The sequence below is a fragment of the Arachis ipaensis genome, chromosome B2 (assembly GCF_059453495.1).
Source record: "Arachis ipaensis isolate K30076 ecotype BB chromosome B2, ASM5945349v1, whole genome shotgun sequence".
In the NCBI taxonomy this organism is placed as follows: Eukaryota; Viridiplantae; Streptophyta; class Magnoliopsida; order Fabales; family Fabaceae; genus Arachis; species Arachis ipaensis.
Genome location: NC_142437.1, coordinates 44056358 through 44069142, shown reverse-complemented (window position 1 = coordinate 44069142; position 12785 = coordinate 44056358). Strand labels below are relative to the sequence as shown.

The window sequence follows — 12785 nt, the reverse complement described above, 5'->3', positions numbered from 1 at the left end:
CCAGAGATAACCTTACAGAAATTTTCGAAGAGGAAGAGGAGATGGCAGCCGAAAATAATAATAATGCAAGGAGGATGCTTGGTGACTTTACTGCACCTAATTCCAATTTACATGGAAGAAGCATCTCCATCCCTACCATTGGAGCAAACAATTTTGAGCTTAAACCTCAATTAGTTTCTCTGATGCAACAAAACTGCAAGTTTCATGGACTTCCATCTGAAGATCCTTTTCAGTTCTTAACTGAATTCTTGCAGATCTGTGATACTGTTAAGACTAATGGAGTAGATCCTGAAGTCTACAGGCTCATGCTTTTCCCGTTTGCTGTAAGAGACAGAGCTAGAGTGTGGTTAGACTCTCAACCCAAAGATAGCCTGAACTCTTGGGATAAGCTGGTCACGGCTTTCTTAGCCAAGTTCTTTCCTCCTCAAAAGCTGAGCAAGCTTAGAGTGGATGTTCAAACCTTCAGACAGAAAGAAGGTGAATCCCTCTATGAAGCTTGGGAGAGATACAAGCAACTGACCAAAAAGTGTCCTTCTGACATGCTTTCAGAATGGACCATCCTGGATATATTCTATGATGGTCTGTCTGAATTAGCTAAGATGTCATTGGATACTTCTGCAGGTGGATCCATTCACCTAAAGAAAACACCTGCAGAAGCTCAAGAACTCATTGACATGGTTGCTAAAAACCAGTTCATGTACACTTCTGAGAGGAATCCTGTGAGTAATGGAGCACCTCAGAAGAAGGGAGTTCTTGAAATTGATACTCTGAATGCCATATTGGCTCAGAATAAAATATTGACTCAGCAAGTCAATATGATTTCTCAGAGTCTAAATGGAATGCAAGCTGCATCCAACAGTACTCAAGAGGAATCTTCTGAAGAAGAAGCTTATGATCCTGAAAACCCTGTAATAGCAGAGGTGAATTACATGGGTGAACCATATGGAAACACCTATAATCCCTCATGGAGAAATCGCCCAAATCTCTCATGGAAGGATCAAAAGCCTCAACAAGGCTTTAATAATGGTGGAAAAAATAGGTTTAGCAATAGCAAGCCTTTTCCATCATCCACTCAGCAACAGACAGAGAACTCTGAACAAAACACCTCTAATTTAGCAAACTTAGTCTCTGATCTATCTAAGGCCACTCTGAGTTTCATGAATGAAACAAGGTCTTCCATTAGAAATTTGGAGGCACAAGTAGGCCAGCTGAGTAAGAAGATCACTGAAACTCCTCCTAGTACTCTCCCAAGCAATACAGAAGAGAATCCAAAGAGAGAGTGCAAGGCCATTGATATAACCATCATGGCCGAATTCAAAGAGGAAGGGGAGGACGTGAATCCCAAGGAGGAAGACCTCCTGGGAAGTCCAGTGATTAATAAGGAGTTCCCCTCTGAGGAACCAAAGGAATCTGAGGCTCATCTAGAGACCATAGAGATTCTATTAAACCTCCTTACGCCCTTCATGAGCTTTAATGAGTATTCCTCTTCTGAAGAGAATGAGGATATTACTAAAGAGCAAGTTGCCAAGTTCCTTGGTGCAATCATGAAGCTGAATGCCAATTTATTTAGTAAAGAGACTTGGGGAGATGAACCTCCCCTGTTCACCAATGAACTAAATGTATTGGATCAACTGAGATTGCCTCAGAAGAAACAGGATCCTGAAAAATTCCTAATACCTTGTACCATAGGCACCATAACCTTTGAGAAGGCTCTGTGTGACCTGGGATCAGGAATAAACCTTATGCCACTCTCTGTAATGGAGAAATTGGGAATCTTTGAGGTACAAGCTACTAAAATCTCATTAGAGATGGTAGACAATTCTAGAAAATAGGCTTATGGACAAGTAGAGGACATGTTAGTAAAGGTTGAAGGCCTTTACATCCCTGCTGATTTCATAATCCTAGATACTGGGAAGGATGAGGATGAATCCATCATCCTTGGAAGACCCTTCCTAGCCACAGCAAGAGCTATGATTGATGTTGACAGAGGTAAACTAGTCCTTCAATTGAATGAGGACTCCCTTGTGTTTAAAACCCAAGGTCATCCTTTTGTAAACATGGAAAAGAGGCACAGTAAGCTTCTCTCAAAACAGAGTCAACCAAAGCCCCCACAGTCAAACTCTAAGTTTGGTGTTGGGAGCCCACAACCAAGCTCTAAGTTTGGTGTTGAACTCCCATATCCAAACTCTAAGTTTGGTGTTAGGAAGTCTCAACAATGCTTTGAACATCTGTGAGGCTCCATGAGAGTCCACTGTCAAGCTATTGACATTAAAGAAGCGCTTGTTGGGAGGCAACCCAATTTTTATTTATCTAATTTTAATTTATTTTTATTGTTATTTCATGTTTTATTAGGTTCATGATCATGTGGAGTCACAAAATAAATATAAAAATTGAAAACGGAATCAAAAACAGCGGAAGAAAAATCACATCCTAGAGGAGGATCTTACTGGCGTTTAAACGCCAGTAAGGAGCATCTGGCTGGCGTTCAACGCCAGAACAGAGCATAGATCTGGCGTTGAACGCCAGAAATAAGCAGCATCCTGGCGTTCAGATGCCAGAAATGCACAGTGAGGAAAGCTGGCGCTGAACGCCAGAAACAAGCACAGAACTGGCGTTCAACGCCAGAAATATGCTACATCTGGGCGCTGAACGCCCAGAACAAGCATCAATTCGGCATTTAAACGCCAGAATTGCATGCAAAGGCATTTTACATGCCTAATTGGTGCAGAGATGTAAATCCTTGACACCTCAAGATCTGTGGACCTCACAGGATCATCTCAGGATCTGTGGATCCCACAGGATCCCCACCTACCACCACTCACTCTCTTCCCTTTTCTCAATGTTCATCCTCTCTTCCCAATAAACACTCTTCCCCAAAACTCTTCACCAATCACCTCCATCTCTCTTCCCTATCACCACTTTACCACTCACATCCATCCACTCTTCCCCATAAACCCCACCTACCTTCAAAATTCAAAATCAAATTCCCTCCCAAAACCCACCCTTATGGCTGAACCTTACCCCCCATCCCCTCCCTATATAAAGCCCTCCATTCTTCCTCATTTTCACACAACACAACCCTCTCTTCCCCTTCTTGGCCGAATACACCTCTCATTCTTCTCCTCCATATTTTCTTCTTCTTCTTCATCTATTCTTTCTTCTCTTGCTCGAGGGCGAGCAATATTCTAAGTTTGGTGTGGTAAAAGCATAAGCTTTTTGTTTTTCCATTACCATTGATGGCACCTAAGACCGGAGAATCCTCTAGAAAAGGGAAAGGGAAGACAAAAGCTTCCACCTCCGAGTCATGGGAGATGGAAAGATTCATCTCTAAAGCCCATCAAGACCACTTCTATGATGTTGTGGCCAAGAAGAAGGTGATCCCCGAGGTCCCTTTCAAGCTCAAGAGAAATGAGTATCTGGAAATCCGACATGAAATCCAAAGAAGAGGTTGGGAAGTTCTAACAAACCCCATCCAACAAGTCAGAATTCTAATGGTTCAAGAGTTCTATGCCAATGCATGGATCACCAAAAAACCATGATCAAAGTAAGAACCCGAACCCAAAGAGTTATCTCACCATAGTTCGGGGGAAATACTTAGATTTTAGTCCGGAAAATGTGAGGTTGGTGTTTAACTTGCCCATGATGCAAGGAGATGCACGCCCCTACACTAGAAGGGTCATCTTTAATCAAAGGTTAGACCAAGTCCTCATGGACATATGTGTGGGAGGAGCTCAATGGAAGATTGACTCCAAAGGCAAGCCGGTTCAACTAAGAAGACTGGACTTCAAGCCTGTAGCTAGAGGATGGTTAGAGTTCATCCAACGCTCCATCATCCCCACTAGCAACCGATCTGAAGTTACTGTGGATCGGGCCATCATGATTCATAGCATCATGATTGTAGAGGAAGTAGAAGTTCATGAAGTCATCTCCCTTGAACTCTACAAAATAGCCGAAAGGCCCTCTCCCTGGGCAAGGCTAGCTTTTCCTCATCTTATTTGCCATCTATGTTACTCAGTTGGAGCTTTCATAGAAGGAGACATTCCCATTGAGGAAGAGAAGCCCATCACTAAGAAAAGGATGGAGCAAGCAAGAGAGCCCATTCATGGATCTCAAGAGACGCATGAAGCTCATCACCATGAGATCCCGGAGATTCCTCAAATGTATTTTCCTCCACAAAACTATTGGGAGCAAATCAACACCTCCCTAGGAGAATTAAGTTCCAACATGGGACAACTAAGGGTGGAACATCAAGAGCACTCCATCATCCTCCATGAAATTAGAGAAGATCAAAGAGCAATAAGGGAGGAGCAACAAAGACAAGGAAGAGACATAGAAGAGCTCAAGGACATCATTGGTTCCTCAAGAAGGAAACGCCACCATCACTAAGGTGGATTCATTCCTTGTTCTTAAATTCTCTGTTTTTTGTTTTCTTTATGTTAAGTGCTTATCCTTATTTGTGTCTTATTACATGATCATTAGTAATTAGTAACATTGTCTTAAAGTTATGAATGTCCTATGAATCCATCACCTCTCTTAAATGAAAAATGTTTTAATTCAAAAGAACAAGAAATACATGAGTTTCAAATTTATCCTTGAACTTAGTTTAATTATATTGATGTGGTGACAATACTTTTTGTTTTCTGAATGAATGCTTGAACAGTGCCTATGTCTTTTGAAGTTATTGTTTATGAATGTTAAATATGTTGGCTCTTGAATGAATGATGACAAGGAGACATGTTATTTGATTATCTGAAAAATCATAAAAATGATTCTTGAAGCAAGAAAAAGCAGTGAATACAAAAGCTTGCAGAAAAAAAAAAAGAGAGAAAATAGCGAAAAAAAATATAGAAAAAAAAAAGAGAAAAAGCAAGCAGAAAAAGCCAAAAGCTCTTAAAACCAAAAGGCAAGAGCAAAAAGCCAATAGCCCTTAAAACCAAAAGGCAAGGGTAAATAAAAAGGATCCCAAGGCTTTGAGCATCAGTGGATAGGAGGGCCTAAAGGAATAAAATCCTGGCCTAAGCGGCTAAACCAAGTTGTCCCTAACCATGTGCTTGTGGCGTGAAGGTGTCAAGTGAAAACTTGAGACTGAGCGGTTAAAGTCAAGGTCCAAAGCAAAAGAAGAGTGTGCTTAAGAACCCTGGACACCTCTAATTGGGGACTTTAGCAAAGCTGAGTCACAATCTGAAAAGGTTCACCCAATTATGTGTCTGTGGTATTTATGTATCCGGTGGTAATACTGGAAAACAAAGTGCTTAGGGCCACGGCCAAGACTCATAAAGTAGCTGTGTTCAAGAATCAATATACGGAACTAGGAGAATCAATAACATTATCTGAACTCTGAGTTTCTATAGATGCAAATCATTCTGAACTTCAATGGATAAAGTGAGATGCCAAAACTATTCAAGAGGCAAAAAGCTACAAGTCCCGCTCATCTATTGGAGCTATGTTTCATTGATAGTTTGGAATTTATAGTATATTCTCTTCTTTTTATCCTATTTGATTTTCAGTTGCTTGGGGACAAACAACAATTTAAGTTTGGTGTTGTGATGAGCAGATAATTTATACGCTTTTTGGCATTATTTTTAGTATGTTTTTAGTAGGATCTAGTTACTTTTAGGGATGTTTTTATTAGTTTTTATGTTAAATTCACATTTCTAGACTTTACTATGAGTTTGTGTGTTTTTCTGTGATTTCAAGTATTTTCTGGCTGAAATTGAGGGACTTGAGCAAAAATCAGATTCAGAGGTTGAAGAAGGACTGCTGATGCTGTTGGATTCTGACCTCCCTGCACTAAAAGTGGATTTTCTGGAGCTACAGAACTCCAAATGGAGCGCTTCCAATTGGGTTGGAAAGTAGACATTGAGGGCTTTCCAGCAATATATAATAGTCCATACTTTGGCCGAGTTTAGACGACGCAAAATTGCGTTGAACGCCAGTTCTATGCTGCAGTCTGGAGTTAAACGCCAGAAACACGTCACGAACCATAGTTGAACGCCAAAAATACGTTACAACTTGGCGTTCAACTCCAGAAGAAGCCTCTGCACGTGGAAAGCTAAAGCTCAGCCCAATCACACACAAAGTGGGCCCCGGAAGTGGATTTATGCATCAATTACTTACTTCTGTAAACCCTAGTTGCTAGTTTAGTATAAATAGGACTTTTTACTATTGTATTAGACATCCTGGATTGTATTTTTAATCCTGTGATCACGTTTTGGGGGCTGGCCTCTCAGCCATGCCTGAACCTTCATCACTTATGTATCTTCAACGGTAGAGTTTCTACACTCCATAGATTAAGGTGTGGAGCTTTGCTGTTCCTCATGAACTAATGCAAAGTACTACTGTTTTCTATTCAATTCAACTTATTCCGCTTCTAAGATATCCATTCGCACCCAAGAACATGATGAATGTGATGATTATGTGACGCTCATCATCATTCTCACTTATGAACGTGTGCCTGACAAACACTTCCGTTCTACATGCAACCAAGCTAGAATGAGTATCTCTTAGATATCTAATACAGGGGACCGAGTCCGAGTTATTAGTATCTTCGTGGTATAAGTTAGAACCCATGGATGGCCATTCCTGAGATCCGGAAAGTCTAAACCTTGTCTGTGGTATTCCGAGTAGGATCTGGGATGGGATGGCTGTGACGAACGTCAAACTCGCGAGTGCTGGGCGTAGTGATAGACGCAAAATGATAGTAAATCCTATTCCAGTATGATCGAGAACCTCTAAATGATTAGCCATGCCATGACAGAGCATTTGGACCATTTTCACAGAGAGGATGGGATGTAGCCATTGACAACGGTGATGCCCTTACAGAAAGCTTGCCATGGAAAGGAGTAGGACTGAATGGATGAAGACAGCAGGAAAGCAGAAGTTCAGAAGAACGAAGGCATCTCTATACGCTTATCTGAAATTCTCACCAATGAATTACATACGTATTTCTATCTTTATTTTCTATTTATTTATTATAATTCGAAAACTCCATAACCATCTGATATCCGCCTGACTGAGATTTACAAGGTGACCATAGCTTGCTTCATACTAACAATCTCCGTGGGATCGACCCTTACTCACGTAAGGTTTTATTACTTGGACGACTCAGTGCACTTGCTGGTTAGTTGTGCGAAGTTGTGAAGTTATGTTTGGACCATGGTATTGTGCACCAGTTATTGGCGCCATTGCCAGGGAGAGAACGAAGAACAAATTTTACAACCTCAGAGTAACAATTTCGCATACCACTTATCTTTTTCAAAATCATATCACATCATTTTCAAAATTCAAAAATCTCATCTTATCTTTTTCAAATTTCAAATTTTTTAAAAATTAAATATTTTTCAAAATCAATTTTCTAATCTTATCTTTTTATTTCTTATCTTATCTTTTATTTTTATTTTTTTATTTTTATCTTTTCTTAATTAATATCTTATCTTCTCACTCGTCTTTTTCAAAACCACCTAACTAACTCTCTCTTCTCTAATTTTCAAAAACTACTTCTTATCTTCTCTCTCTTATTTTTCAAAACCGCCTAACTAACTCTTTTCTTCCTTAATTTTTGAAAATATCTCTCTTCTTCTCTCTAATCTTTTTCAAAACCTCCTAACTAACTCTTCTCTTCCTTAATTTTCGAAAATAATATCTTCTTCTCTCTCATCTTTTTCAAAACCACCTAGCTAACTCTCATCTCTCTCAATTTTCAAAAATTTCTCTCTCTTCTCTCTCTTCTATTTTCGAAAATTCAACAATTAAAATTCAAATCTTTTTAAATTAATTTAACTTAATTTTTGAAAAATAATTAATTAAATAAATAAAAACAAAAAAATATTTCAATTGTTATTTACTTTTTCTATTTATACCTCTTCTCTTCTCACATCCCTATTACTCAAAACTCTCCTATCCCTATTTCTACTCTTGGTCTACCTCTACTTCTTTATCTTCTTTCCTTTCTTCTTCACATCTCACTTGGAGCTTCTTGCCAATCGGCACAAAAAGCTATCTTGTGATTTCTCTTCCATCTTCTCAACTTTCATCCTCTCTTATTTGCTCTTATCTACTATATCCAAGGTATTTTTCTTTTACTTCTTTTATTTATTTTTATTTTTACTTTTTTTTATCTTCTTTCTTCTTTCTCTACTTCTGACTTTAAGGAGGAGCTTCTTGCCTATTGGCGTGGTCTCTTCTTCTTTTCTTTTCTTCTTATTTATGACCAAGAACAGGAATAAAGAGCCCCTCTTGACTCTTGATCCTGAACCTAAGAAGACTCTAAGGAGGCATTTACAACAAATTAAAGCACAACACTCCGAAAAAGACCTCTCAAAAAGTTTTGAACAAGAAAAGGAGGATATGGCCAAACCACAAGAGGAGCCTAGAAAGGTCCTTGGGGACTTCACCACGCCTACCTCTGACTTTTATGGCAGAAGCATTGCTGTACCTGCCATTGGAGCTAACAATTTTGAGCTTAAGCCTCAGTTAGTCTCTCTTCTGCAGCAGAACTACAAGTTTCATGGACTTCCAATAGAAGATCCATATTAGTTCTTAGCAGAATTTTTATAGATCTGTGATACTGTAAAGACTAATGGAGTTAATTCTGAAGTCTATAACTTGATACTTTTCCCTTTGCTCTAAGAGACAGAGCAAAGTTCTGGTTGGATGCCCAACCTAGAGAGAGTCTTGACTCTTGGAAAAAGCTTGTAAATACTTATCTGGCTAAGTTCTTTCCTCCTCAAAGGATGAGCAAGATTAGAGTGGAAGCTCAAACCTTCAGACAAAGAGAAGGTGAATCCCTCTATGAAGCCTGGAAAAGATACAAGCAGCTGATCAGGAGATGTCCTCCTGACATGCTCTCAAAATGGTCCCTCATAGGCGTGTTCTATGATGGCTTATCTGAGATATCCAAGATTTCCTTGGATATCTCTTCAGGTGGATCTCTCCACTTGAAGAAAATGCCTGCAGAGGCAAGAGAACTCATTGAGATGGTTGCAAACAACCAATTTATATACACCTCTAAGAGGAATCCTGTAAATCATTGAACCTCTCAGAAGAAAGGAGTTCATGAAGTTGAGACTCTGAATTCCATCCTGGCTCAGAGTAAGATCTTGACCCAACAGGTCAACATGATCTCTTAACATCTCACTGGGATGCAAACTGCACCTGGCAGTAATCAGGAAGCTTCTCTTGAAGAAGAATCCTATGATCCTGATCAACCTACCATGGAGGAGGAGAATTACATGGGAGAAGCCTATAAATATACTTACAACTCTTCATGGAGGAATCATCCTAACCTCTCATGGAAGGATCAACAGAAACCTCAGCAAGGTTCAATCAATGTGGTAGAAACCAGAATAGGTTCAATAATAGACCACCATTCCCATCTTCTCAAGGGAATATGGAGACCTCTAAGCAGAGCCTCTCTGACTTAGCCACTCTAGTCTCCAGCCTCACTAAGACCACTTATAGTTTCATTAATGAAACAAGGTCCTCCATTAGAAACTTAGAGGTACAAGTTAGTCAACTAAGCAAGAGGATCCCTGAGATCCCTCTTGACACTCTTCCCAGTAATACTGAGGTTAATTCTAAAGAAGAGTGCAAGGCCATAACCATGGAGGTTGAGGCCGAATTAGTGGAGAATGGGAAGGCCTTGAATGCCAATGAAGAAGCCTTCACTGGGCGTTCAATGCCCACCACCCCAAGGAAGCTGGTGTCGAATGCCAGCAAGGACATCCCTGTTGGGCGTTCAATGCCCAGAATGCTAGAGGGACTGGCGTTTAACACCAGTCAGGGTGGACAGCAAGGGCGTTCAATGCCCACTAAGCTGACAGAGCTGGCGTTGAACACCAGTCAATCCACACCCTTTGAATGCCTGAATCCCACTCAAGAACCCTCTAGCCCAGAACCAAAGGAAACCATAAAGACAATTGAGGTTCCTTTGAATGCACTTCTGCAGTGCATGAGTTCTGATGACTACTCATCCACAAGTGAGGATGAAGACACTAGGGAAGAGCAAGTTGCTCGTTTCTTTGGAGCTTTAATGAAGCTGAACGCCAAACTATTTGGTACAAAGCCTCTAAAGGAAGAACCTCCACTTCTCACCAAAGAACTCCATGCTTTGGTTCAGCAAGAGCTACCTCAGAAGCTTCCAGACCCTGGACATTTTCTGATTCCTTGCACCATACGCACTATAACCTTTGAAAATGCTCTATGTGACTTGGGATCAAGCATTAACCTCATGCCGCTCTCTGTAATGGAGAAGTTAAGCATACTTGAGGTATGAGCTGCACACGTCTCTTTGGAGAGGGCAGACAAGACCATGAAGAAGCCATATGGCTTAGTAGAGGAAGAGGATGACTGTGTCATCCTTGGAAGACCTTTCCTAGCCACAGCCAATGCTATCATTGATGTGGCTAAGGAAGAACTAACCCTAAAATTAGGGGAGGATCACATCTTATTCAAGATGCCTCATCCTAGCTCTCCCTCTAAAAGAGAGATAACAGTGCAACACCTAGTATGCCAACTCTCTCTTTCTGTGCAGAGCTCTGCAGAGCCCCCAGACATCAATTCTAAGTTTGGTGTTGGGCAGCCCTCAACAAGCTCTAAGCACAAAGGTACTAAGAAGAAATTACCTAAAGGTTAGAAGGACAAGAAAGTCCCAACTGAAGGCCTCTCACCTGGCATGAGAGTTGTCTTCACTAAGAATCCAGTCCTACCACATACAGTGAACTATGTACTATCTCTAGAATATATAGAGCTTATTCATGAGAGGACAGGAAGAAAATTCACTGTCAGGGGCAAAAATCTAAGCCCATACTCACCTCCATAAGGAGCTAAAGGTCAAGCTAATGACTTTAAAAGAGCGCTTGTTGGGAGGCAACCCAACTTTACTCAACCATTTATTTTCTTTTTCTTTTTCCTTTTAGTTGTCAAAGTCATGATCATATGCATCAGCCAAGAGATAGAATTCAAAGCAATAAAAATAAAACACTCCGAAAAGAGTGTTAAAGTTGAACGCCAGTGAGGAAGCTCTCCTAGGCGTTCAACGCCCCAAGAGGGGAGCATTGCTGGCGTTGAACGCTAGCCAGGGAGTAGCCCCTAGGCGTTTAAACGCCAGTATAGAGAAGCAAAGAATCTAGAATTCCTTAGCCTCTCAGGACCAAGAGGTCCCACAGAAGCTCCACCTACCCCACCTTCTTCCCCATTGATCATATTTGTTCGAGGATGAGTAAAACTCTTAAGTTTGATGTTCTAAAAGCTTTGCTTTGTGACTTCTACCACTCTTAAGTATAGAAGAAGAGGATGGAGCAAACTACAGAACATGCACATAAACTTGTGCAGCCGCCTCAACAGAGACAAATGAGTGACATAGAAGATATCAAGCATTGCATCGGATCCTCAAGGAGGAGTAGTAGCCATCATCATCCAAGTGGATTCATTCTCTTTATCTCCTTATCTGTTATTTTTCTATTTTCTGTCTATTTTATTTTCTGTTTTCTTGTCCTAGTTGCATGATCATTTGCATTGATGTCTTAAAGTTGTAAAAATATTCCATATATCTCTCACCTTGCTTAAATAAAATTTTTTTTGAAAAGAATTGAGAGATGCATGAATTTCAAGTTTAAAATAAGATTAGTTGAAATAGTTTGATGTGGTGTCATGTGCTTTTGTTTTCTGAATGAATGAAATAAACAGTGTATGTTTGAAGTTGAAATTTTATGAATGTTGGCTCTAGAAAGAATAAGGAAAAAGGAAAAATATTATTGATAATCTGAAAAATCTGAAAATTGACCCTTGAAGCAAGAAAAAGCAGCAAAAAGCAAAAGAAAAAGCATGTTGCAAAAGAAAAAAAAAATGCATGCGAAAAAAGGAAAAAAATGGCGAAAAAGAAAAAATAAAAAGCAGAAAAATCCATTACTGCCGAAAAATGCAGGAAAAGGAGGGCAGATTGAAAAAGCCAATAACCCTTTAAACCAAAAGACAAGGGTAAAAGGTCCCAAGGCTTTGAGCATCAGTGGTTAGGAGGGCCCAAAGGAATAAAATCCTAGCCTAAGCAGCTAAAACAAGCTGTCCCTAACCATTTTGTGGCGTGAAGGTGTCAAGTGAAAAGTTTGAGACTGAGTGGTTAAAGTTGTGGTCCAAAGCAAAAGAGTGTGCTTATGAACTCTGGACACCTCTATCTGGGGACTCTAGTAAAGCTGAGTCACAATCTGAAAAGGTTCACCCATGTAAAGTGTCTGTGGCATGAAATATCCGATGGTAATACTGGAAAACAGAGTGCTTAGGGTCATGACCAAGACTCAGAAAGCTGTGTTCAAGAATCAAAATAAGCTTAACTAAGAGAGTCAATAATATCATCTGGATTTAAGTTCCTAAAGATGCTAACATCTCTGAGTTTCAATGGATAGTGAGATGCCAAAACTATATATTCAGAAGCAAAATGCTACTAAGTCCCGCTCATATGATTTTAAGTAAGCTTCATTTGAAACTTAGAAATTTAGTGTATCTTAATTTTCTTTTGTATCCTACTTTGTTTTAGTTGCTTGGGGACAAGAAACGGTTTAAGTTTGGTGTTGTGATGAGCGGATATTTTATACGCTTTTCAGCATCACTTTCATATAGTTTTTAGTAGTTTTTATTTAGTTTTTATTAAGTTTTTATAGGTTTTAGTGTTAAATTCATATTTTTGGATTCTACTATGAGTTTTTGTGTTTTTGGGCAATTTCAGGTACTTTCTGGCTAAAATTGAGGAGCTGGAGCAGAAGTCTGATTCAGAGACAGAGAAAGCACTGCAG

General features: G+C 39.8%; 1 protein-coding gene and 1 non-coding gene across 2 annotated transcripts in view; both read right to left on the bottom strand.

Moving 5' to 3' along the window:
• LOC148573800 (uncharacterized) overlaps positions 1-12785 on the bottom strand; it is a 54328-nt gene that overhangs the window by 20362 nt on the left and 21181 nt on the right. The window lies entirely within an intron of this gene.
• Positions 438-545, bottom strand: LOC148573802 (small nucleolar RNA R71). Its single transcript, XR_015905610.1, has one exon. It is a non-coding gene; the product is annotated as a small nucleolar RNA R71 (small nucleolar RNA).